The sequence below is a fragment of the Hemiscyllium ocellatum genome, chromosome 44 (genome assembly GCF_020745735.1).
Source record: "Hemiscyllium ocellatum isolate sHemOce1 chromosome 44, sHemOce1.pat.X.cur, whole genome shotgun sequence".
Classification (NCBI taxonomy): domain Eukaryota; kingdom Metazoa; phylum Chordata; class Chondrichthyes; order Orectolobiformes; family Hemiscylliidae; genus Hemiscyllium; species Hemiscyllium ocellatum.
The window spans coordinates 19,524,874-19,535,764 of record NC_083444.1 but is presented as its reverse complement, the minus strand read 5'-3'; the positions used below and the strand labels follow the sequence as shown (position 1 = coordinate 19,535,764).

Here is a 10,891-nt window from a genome sequence, read left to right as displayed (position 1 = left end):
ATGTGCCAGTCTGCGGGCACATTCCAAGGTCCAGGACTACGTGTTGAGGGACGCACTGAGGCTTGGGGCAGCTGCCACCAATGCGCGGTGGGGAAAGACCACCGTTTAACATCTGCCTGTCTAAAGAAGATCAGGGGGCCCATGCAGTCATTTGGGCTCTGCTGACGCCTCAACTCAATATATGGGCATATGAGCGAGAAATACCCACACCTGTATGTAAAAAAGGAAAATTCTAAGCTGTGTATGTTAATGTGAACATATGTATGGCATGTGAACATATGTACAGTGTATCAAATTATTTTATGAATATTTTACGAATAAAGTATATTTTTTAAATTAAAAAAAGGATGTGTACTGTCTGCAGGATTTCCCTGGGGCAGGGTATTTCGACGTGACCTTCAGGAGTGTGAAGCAGTGTGAGCAGCTCCTGAAGGTCTTCAAGGAGAAGGAAGGGGAGCCGCTATTCTCCATCTTGTCGGCGGTCCCATTGTATGTGCTTCCTGCACAGAGGAGTCGGGTTGTTACAATCCATATGTACAACCCCTATGTTCCAGCGGCTGATGTCCTGACCTTCCTGGGAAGGTACGTCCAAGTTGAGGAAGAAGCCACTGATGTGATCGACCCCTTTGGGATCTGGACCAGTAAGCGGCAGGTCAGGGTAACTCTGAGGGTTGATGGTAATGGGAACATTCTCCACCCACCCTCGAGCTTCACAATTGGAGGGAGCAGAGGCTCCCTGACATACGCAGGGCAGCCGAAAGTGTGCCGAACCTGCGGGAAGGCGGGACACGTGGGGGCGGATTGTAAGGTGACCATCTGCAGGAATTGCAAACAGGAGGGTCACCTGACTAAGGAGTGTCAGGAAGAGCTGCAACCTGTGTGGAGAGGGGGGCCGCATGTACAAGACCTGCCCAAGACGGGGGGGGGCCCCCACTTACACACAGATGGCTGGAGGTGGCAATGTGATCCGTGGACCCCCAAAGACCAGCAAGGTCCACCCAGACAGCAGGGAAACGGAGACTGGTGACACCCAGAAAGAAGAACAGGCTGGAGTGGAGGAGGCAGCAGCCAGCGGGGAGACACAGCAGCTGATCCTAGCTCTAGCTGGGCAGATGGAAGCAATGGAGGAGGAGGGAATCGAGAAGGCAGAGGAGTGGATACCTGTTAAAAACAGGAAGAGAAAATCCTGCCAGGCCCCCAAAGCCTCCCAGCAAAGGGGGAAAAGACAGCTGCATGAGGGAGAGACAGACAGCGCTTCGGATGGGGAAGACGGGCGCAAAGAAGGTCACCACCAACAGAAGAAGAGACAGAGCACCGTAGATAATGAGGAGGGCATTTCCTCCCAACCAGGAAACAACAGACCCCCCAAAGTCCACCCTCCACCCAGTGAGAACCAGGGGTTACCCACTGCCCCACAACTACAGGTAACTGAAAGCTGTGATCCTCTGACAGTACCATTATCAGACACAGAACTGGACGGTGCGGACCCTTGCCTTGGCCCAATGACACCAGAGCGGGTAAATGACCCCAGTGAGGAGCTGGATAGCTACCTCAGCCCAGCAAAGGTCCAGCAGTTCGTGCTCACCTTGGGGATGCAGACAGCTACCCCAGAGACAGGACAGTCAAATGGACAATGGTAACCCCATAAACTGGGGGTTAAAGAAGGTTCCTTTGCTATCATATAACAGGGCACCCACTCACTAGGTGGGTTCCGCTGAAGCCACAGCTAAATAATAAGAGACTGGATGATTAATAAAGGGACTATAAATATGATAACTGTAAATTCGATTAATTCAATCTGTTTATTTGTAAGGTTAAGACATGCAATGTGTATATCTGTGAACAACATGACAGGTATCAAAGATTTATTGCAATGTATATGTCTGTGAACGACATGACAAATTGTACAGGTACCAAAGATTTATTTTATGAATAAAGTATATTTTGAGATAAAAAAATGAATCCAGCATAAAGATCCACCAAGAGCAGGTCAGCACAACCAAATGATCCACCAACGTCCAATCACGATCCAGCGATGATCTCCAGCAGCTCCAATGACTCCCAACTCGATCCCCGTGGTTTCTCCCCCCGCCAGCGCACGTCCGCAGCGTCGAACCTGCTGCTCTCGAGCAGAATCTCTTCCTCTGGTCCTCAGGAACTACACATTTTCCCAGCCAAAACTGACAAGAACAGAACTACACATGATCTTAGCCAAAAGGCCGAGAAGCGATAGGCTCAGTGAAGATAAATGTGGACAAGAATTATTTAGATTTATTCTTAAAATGAGCTGTTTTCTCTGTCGCTGTTGAGGACATGCAGCTCTCCCTGTTTGGTGCATGTGTTTGTTTTGGTTAATTGCTGTCTTCTGATTTGTTTGTATTTTGATGTTGTTGTGACAGTCTGCAATGTACTGGGGATGGGTTATGGGGGGGTGCAGGGGCCGCTTTTAAACCTGGGATCTTGCTGTGTAATTCTGCATCAAAGTGCTCTCGCTCACCGCCCCGACCTCCCTAAATTATCTTTTCTCCCTTTTATCCAAAAGAACCTTTGTTGGGAAAGCTGGAAAGTGAAGATCCAAAATGCCTGGGACCAGAAAAGCCTTGGACAAGAGCAAACTCCAGAGGAGAGCACGGGCCAGAGGCCTGAGGCCTGGTTGCCAGGTTGCAGCCTGTGGGGCCCAGGTGAGAGGTGGTCTGTTTATAACCCCGAGGTTTATTCTCCACTGCGGGGTTGGGGGGAGTGTGGAGGCCTGGTTTGTAGGGCCCTCTGGTTAATTGGGTCCTGTCAGATTGTGGCCCTGTCGTTTTTAAAATGGGTTTGAAGCCTGGGTTTAAAGTAACCAGGGTTTTGGGATTGTGACACAAACTGGTTAACCTGCAGGATCTGTGAGGCAGGACTCCCGAGGAGGGAAATAATACCCAAAATATCTGACCCTCTGTAAAGTCTTGTCACAATGTCAGAGGAATGTGGGTCATAGAGAGGGTAGGATGATAAATGAGCCGTCGTTATTTAAAGTGGAGGGGAATAAAAATTACAGTGTACAGGATTAAATTAGAGAGAAATACACAAAGAGAGATCTCAGAGATGGAGAGAGAGGGGACAGAGAGAGCGAGTGAGAGGGAACAGAGAGATCTCAGAGATGGAGAGTAAGCTAGGAGGAACAGAGAGAGAGAGAAGGAACACGGGGTGGGGAGTATCAGAAAGAGGTATCAGAGATGGAGAGAGAGTGAGGGTTACAGAGAGGGGCGAACAGAGGGACAAGTGTTTGGAATTTGTTGAACAGTTGGGTTGGTTCCTCTGTTGTCTTGGTGACAGAATCAAACCCTTAACCAATGCCAGTGACACACACGATCTGTCTGATGTCACACTGCTGCAGTGGGATCTTGCTGTATGTATTTCTAGCCTCTGGTTAACTGGTCTATTGTGATTACTTTGTGTTTCGATGTTGCTGTGATGTGATGCAATGCATTAATGATGCAATAATTAAACTGAACCAGTATCACAGTAAAGTGAGAGATTGTGGAAGGCCAAAGAGCAGTGGGATCTTGCTGTGCTTTTAGTACCACTGTTGGATTTTATTTCAAATCAATTTTTATTTGTCTCTGTCAGTTCCCAGAGGAGGAGATTGGATCCGGGAGCTGAACCTCAGGACGGTGCAGAGACTGAGAGAATCAAATCATTTCTGCCGCCTGGAATCGTCAGACAAGAACCAGAAACAGTCAGAGAGAGAGAGAGAGAGAACAATCAGAAACCGGCCTGTCTCCTTGTTCATTTGCACACACACACACACACACACACACACACACACACACACACACACACACACACACACACACACACACAGGCATTAGAATTGTGGGGTTCAGGCCGTCTTAGTAGGATATTTATCACAATGAGAAAGTTCTGGGCTGGGGGCAAAGGGGCAGAAAGATGGAGAGGGAGCTGCTGCACAGTCTGATCCCACAGATGTCACTGCCTCCCTCTCGCTGTCTAGCTCCCACCTCTCCCTTTGTGTCCCCAGCTCACTCTCTTTGTCTCTGTCTGTCTCACATCTTTCCTTCAATCCCCATCCTTCCCATCTCCTCCCTGTTCACATTCACGTGTAGATTCCCTTCCTACAACTCTCTGGTTCCTCAATCTTTCCAGGAACTGTTGGATTGTTCAATCTCCAACCTCCCTGCTAACCTCTCCCCACACCCCTTTCTGTGTCACCCCTGCGGGATCTTGTTGTTCCTGCCTGAGGATCATTCTATCTGCTTCGTACCATCAACCCCCTCTTTCACTAGCTGTCTGTTGTATCTCTCTCCTGTGGCTGCTCTTCCCTCATTCTCTCCCTCTCTCTGGCTGTCTCTCTCTCTCTCTCTCTGTCTGTCTCTGTCTCTCTCTCTGTCCTGTCTACCCCTCCCTAAGTGTTTTGTTCTCTGTCCTGTTCTCTCCCTGGGTTTTACACGCTCTCCTGTCTGTCCCCTGTTTCTCTCCCTGGGAGTTTCAGTCCCTGGGATCTTTCTCTGTCCTTTGTTCTCTCTGCCTGGGTGTTTCTCTCTCTCTTTCCCTGGTTTCACACTGTGCCTCTCTCTCTCTCCCCATCTCTGTCCTTCTGTCTCTCCCTGGGATCTTTCTCTGTCCTTGGCTCGTTCTGTGTCCCTCCCTCAGTCTCTGTCCCTCATCTCACTCGCTTTCTCTACTCCCTTTCTCTCTGTCCCTCATCTCACTCGCTTTCTCTCCCCCTCCCTATCTGTCCCTCCCTCCCTCTGTCCTGCTGTTCCTGTCCCAGGGTAGATTTGAACTCAGTAGCACTTGGTGCTGCATATGCTGTTATCACAGTGGGATCTTGCTGTTCCCTGTGTCTCCCATTGCTGTCCCAATGGGGGTGGGGGTGGGGGAGAGAAAGCCCCTTTCTCACTGAGGAGGGTGGAGGGGGAGCATGGGATCTTGCTGTGCATGAAAAAGCACGCAGCTTAAAGGCCAGTCAGTCAGTGTGCATCCTCCCCGTGCCCCACCCCCTCCAGCCCAGGGGCGAGGGCCCAGTGAAGGGGGGAGGGGAGGGAGACGGTTATTGTACACGATGGAGACACAGAGGGGGCTTTTATATCCAGTGGGGGGATGCAGGTAGGAATGGCAGTGGGGGCAGGATGGAGAAAGGGCAATTAGACCAGGACAAGGTGGTGGGGGGCAAAATGTTTGGGGGAAAGTGCAAGAGTTGGGTGGGGGTAACAACTCTGGGGATGGGCAAAAATGGCAGGGCAGAAAACCGGGGGGTGGGGTCGGTGGGGGAGGAAGTTGCTCAATTGGGGCAGTTTCAAAAACCTGGGGAGGAACAAAAAATGGAGCGGGACAAAATGAGAGAAAATATATTCCCCCCACCCCCCATTTTTGACTCCCCCAGCTCTGGGCACAATTGGCAGGGGGCAAAATTGTTGGCGGTGGGATTGTGAAGGGCAAAAGTGAGAGACGTAAAATAGTGGACACTGCAAGATGGGGGCATAAAATATGAGGGGGTAAAGTCAGGGCCGGGGGGGTTGTTATTGCTGGAATTAATTTGGACAGGGAACAGGGCCTGCAGTTTACAGACAATGGAATGGACAGGGGCAGGAGCAAATTGTCCCGAGAGAAAAAAAACCTGCTCTTGTGCAGTGGCAGAGGGAGGCCAACAGGGGGTGGCATTGTATCACTTTGAACACAATGGGGTCAGACACAGACACAGTGAGAGTCAGAGAGGCTGGGGTGAGCTGAAAGTGGGGATAAAAGGATCCTTCTCAGGCTGTAATTACACATTGGCATTTCCCAGGTGGGGGCGTGATGCTATGATAACCAACATCAGGAAGCAATGGTGGTGGAAGGGCATGGGCAGAGATTTCACTCGATTCTGTCACCGCTGTGTGACGTGTGCCCAGTACAACCCAGGCTGGCCCATTAAAATTAGAATGGGGCCCCAGCCACGCCCAAAGGGACTCTGGGGACAGTTACAGATGGATTTTCTGGGACCTCTTCCCCAATCCCATGGGAAGACGGATTACCTTGTGATTATTGACCAATTTACCAGGTGGGTCGGGGCCTACCCTACCCAGAACTGATCAGCTAACGCTGTGGCAAGGGTTGTAGCTGAGGAGGGGATGCCCAGGTGGGGGAGTTGGGTGCTGTCCCAGATTGAGTCCGACCGGGGAGCCATTTCACTGTAAGAGTTGTAAAAACCACATGTCAGCTGATGGGCATTAAACTGAAATTTCACACACCCGACCATCCACAAAGTTCAGGCATGGTGGAGTGAATGAACAGAACTCTTAAACCCTCCCTTGCTAAGGCCATGCAGGACTCTGACAAACTCCAGTCCACCACAAGCCGGTCAAATGCTTTGACCCCTTACGAGTCGATGACAGGTCGGGCAAAGTAACTGCCCGATTCCATCATCATGGGAGGGTTCCGTTGCTGACCCTCGCTGCAATAGAATACATCGCTATGTGCTCGAACTGAGCACCCAGCTGAAGGAGATGTGGAAAACAGTTCGGGACAAACAGGAAGGTGAGGGAGGGATGGACAGAGGCAATTAGAGGATTGTGTGGAGGTCCCATCGGTGGGTAAGAAGGTTATGGTTCAGACTCTACTCAGCACCAAATGAATTGTGCCACCCTCAGTCCTGCTCCCCGGAGTAGGCGCGGGGTTCCATGTTAATACATACCTCACCATGTTCTATCAGCACACACAGCAAAATAACATCTCGAAATGCTGGGTGTGTACTCGAATCCCTGCACACTCTATTGGGGGGATTCCCCTGAGTCCCATTCCGTTTAATAAACCCAAAATGGTTTAAATGGTGATTGGACCAGAACAGATCCTCACATTTATCCATTTGGGGGATGGGCGGGGGTTCGGTCTGACAGAGAATCTCCCCGGTCATTCATGTGAGGCCCTGACCAGACCATTTCTGCTGCCAATGATGAGGTCACCTGGGAGACCACGGGTTATAACATGCAAAACTATAAAGGTTGGTTCCGGCCTCACTACATCCTTTAACATACACCCCTCTGGCTCTGACCCTCACAAACACCGCGGGTGAAGGAACGCCCATGGGGACGTTTAATTCCACATCAGGGTGGAATGGTGGAACCAGCAAATGTTCCCGTTCCCTGCTCCTTACCCCGTCCGCCCAACGATTGTTTCTTTCTGGAATATTCTGAGCCTTGAGGTTGTCAACATGACGACAGGGAAAACGTACAAAACCATTTGGACTTCAATTCCGACTGATTACCTGAGGCCTTACAATGAGAATTACTCTGACCGTGCTGTCAAGGCCTACCCTTGGCTCCCTCCATATTGGTCTGGATCTTACTCCCTTGCCAATGTGCTACCTTTTGTTCACTATTACAGTTCCCTCCGTGTTCATCCCAAACTGCATCCACCTCAATCCAAACGGTCCATCACTGAGACCGAGTGATTCTGTATGTTCGCCTTCCCCGCCTATGGGAGTGCTAAGGCTGCTAGGGAACTGATCAATATGGCCTCCACCTTGGAAAGGCTGGCTAATGAGACTGCCGATGGCTTTGCAGCGGTAAGCATGGCCATCTCCGAGGTGTCGGCTGAGGTCATTGCCACCCGTATTGTTGTGTTGCCGTGCGAGTGGAGCTGAAAATGTTGCTGGAAAAGCGCAGCAGGTCAGGCAGCATCCAAGGAGCAGGAGAATCAAAGTTTCGGGCTTGAGCCCTCATTCATGAAGAAGGGCTCATTCCCGAAATGTCGATTCTCCTGCTCCTTGGATGCTGCCTGACCTGCTGCGCTTTTCCAGCAACATATTTTCAGCTCTGATCTTCACTATCTGCTGTCCTCACTTTCTCCTATTTGCGAGTGGCACAAGGTGGCCCCTGTGCTGCTATTGGGGCCTAGTGCGGCACATACATTCCGAATACCTCAGACAATATAACTGACCAAGCGGATCACATCCGCCTGGAGGCTGATAATATCCAGCAGGAAGGGAAACAGTTTCATGATTATAATCCTACCCCACTGATTATTACTGGATGGTGGCGGTCTGTTCATCATGCTCCTGCATGTCTCGGACCACAAGGGGGGAACTGAAAACAGGAATGAACGAAACAAGAAATACTTACAGAACACAATGGCGATCTCTGTGTGTGCATGTACAGAACACAAGAAACCATCTTTCGCGGTCTTTTGTTGTACGCGCCATCCAGACTATAAAAACTGCTGTCCCCGATGTTCAAGGAGGGACGGCCTGGTCAAGTTCCACGGTTAGGGGCACAATCACACTGCCCCTCCCAATAGGTTTTGATTTAATAAATTTGATTTACTAACTTCTAAATGTGAATCTTATTAATTTTGGTACAACACTACCCAATCAATTAACACCCTTGTAAAATGTTCCCAATATGCGGGAATTGATATTAAAGTTGCTGGCTTTATCACTGCCTGAAAGTTTCCAATTTCCTGACACATATGAAATGTCCTCCAAAATTCGACTACATCTTGATACAGTTCAGGCCAATAAAAATGTTCTTGGATTTTGACATGAGTTCTCCTTACTCCCAAATAACCTCCTCCTGCTAATTTATATCCACAACATTTCCTTTCCACATCCCACCGGGAATACAAGTTGATAACCTGCTGCCCATTTCCCATACACCTGAATGTGTGATGGTCTCCAATTTCTCAGGAAAGCCTCATTTATAAGATCGCAACATTCTGGGGTCTCATCAGATTCTGTGTTCGATATTCGATATTCCCGTATGCCTTCTTAACCATCCTGTCTACCTGTGCTAACAGCTTCAGCAATCTATGGACTTGTACACCAAGCTCCCTTTTATCCTCAGTGCTCCCCTCAGACCTGCCACTTATTTGGCCCCTCCAGCCTGTTCCACCATTCATGGGAACGTGGCTGATCCGACATTCCTCACAGCCACTTTCCTGCCTGTTCCCTGTAACCCTTGATTCCCCGACTGATCACCGATCTATCTCTGATGGAGATAAACTCAAAGCATTAGCCTGCCCTCTCCCCATGGATGCTGCCTGACCGCTGTGATTTCCAGCATTTTTTGTTTTCAGTCCAGATCCCAGCTTCTGCAGTAATTAGCTCCCACAAGGATCTCTCTCCCACAGTCTTTAATATACACAGGGACTCTGCTCCCACAGCTCTCCCTGTGGCTGTCCCATCTTATTTATCCCCCAGAAAACAAATCTAAATTTCTCATTTATTACCTCATGTCAGTGTGAATGACCGACATTTGCAATTTTGGGACAGAATTAGTCCTTGTCTTATTCCCATTACCCGATGTGCATAGTGACCAACCTTTTACATCAGCTGCCAATCTATTATCATTATCTATTCTTTGACACTCTTATTGACCTGATGCTCAAGTTCAATTTTTCGATGATGTTCCTAATCCTAAATTCGACTGTCAATCTCAACCATTATTACTTTGTACATGAGATGTGGGGGATCTGTTCCTGTTCCCAGTTGCTCCACCATAATGTGTCGGGGTGAGCTGCCTTGTTGAACCACTGCAGTCCGTGTGGTGAAGGTAGACCCACAATGCTGTTAGGGAGGGAGCTCCAGGATTCTGACCCAGTGAAGGGACGGTGATATATTTCCAAGTCAGGATGGTGAGTGGCTTTGAGGTGAATTTGCAGGGATTTCCGTTCTCATCTATCTGCTGCTCTTGTCCTCCTGGATGGTAGAGTTTGTGGGTTAGGAAGATGCTGTCTGAGGGCCTTTGGTGAACTTCTGTAGTGTATCTTGTAGGTGGTCCACACTGCTGCTGCTGAGAAACAGTGGTGGAGGGAGTGGGTGTTTGTGGATGTGGTGCCAACTAAGCAGCTGCTTTGTTTTGGTTTCTGCCACAAGACAAAAAACAACATCCAGGATGAAGCAGCCGCTTGGTTGGCATCACATCCCCAGACATCCCCTCCCTCCATCACTGACACTCAGTAGTAGCACTGTTTACCAACTACATGGTGCACTGCAGAAATTCACCAAAGATCCTCACACAGCACCTTCCAAACCCACGAGCACTTCCACCTCGAAGGACAAGGGCAGCAGAAAGATAGGAACATCACCCCCTTCAAATTCCCCTCTGAGTCACTCACCATCCTCATTTAGAAATATATTGCTCTTCCATCAGTGTTAAAGGCAGCTCAGCAGTACCTTCTCAGGGGCAATTCGGCATGGGGAGTAACTACAGACTCAGTCAGTGATACCCACATCCCACGAGTGAATAAAACAAAATCATTTCATGGTTTGGAAACAGTCGGACCCTCCTGTGGGCTTCACTGAGGAGTTTTATTTATTCACAACACAAGGAATCCGTGTAACCAGGTATTTTACTCCGTTACTGATCTTCGCTCTGAACTGAGACAATGTTGCTGCATAAATAAATGTGTTTGCGCAACAGCTTAGGTTCCGCAGCATGTAACCAACTGCACTGAAGTGATCTAGAAAAGGCGAGTCGTCACGATTTCTTCCTTGAATGATATAGTATAAGAAATACATAACAACAGTTAACCAGAGGAGGATGAAGCTCCCAGAGATGGTGAAGAGTAAAATCACAGCCTTCCTTCTGCTCTCCATCTCTGGGTCTCTGTGATTCTCTCCTTTGCTCTCACCCTTCAGCCTCTTCCGGACTCGACTGGTCACTAAAATGTGTCTGACTGTCAGAGCATTGAGCAACAGAATTAAAGCGAATGGCAGCAAAGGGGTTAAAACTGTATCGAGCCAATCTAATACCATCCACCAAGTCTCAGTATAGTAGCTTAGCTTTGTTTTACAGTAGAATGGCACATTGTTGATTATCCTCACAGGCTCATATTCAAAAGCAAAGGGGGTGTTTTTCAGACAGAACAGGGTGCAGGTTGTTGCCAGAACCACAGTCGCAGCTTTCTCAGT

At 49.0% G+C, this 10,891-nt stretch overlaps 1 pseudogene; it reads right to left on the bottom strand.

Annotated features, from left to right (window-relative positions):
• Nucleotides 1-2,131: 2,131 nt before the first annotated feature.
• LOC132835361 (U2 spliceosomal RNA) lies at nt 2,132-2,231 on the bottom strand (annotated as a pseudogene).
• Between the last annotated feature and the right edge of the window lie 8,660 nt (nt 2,232-10,891).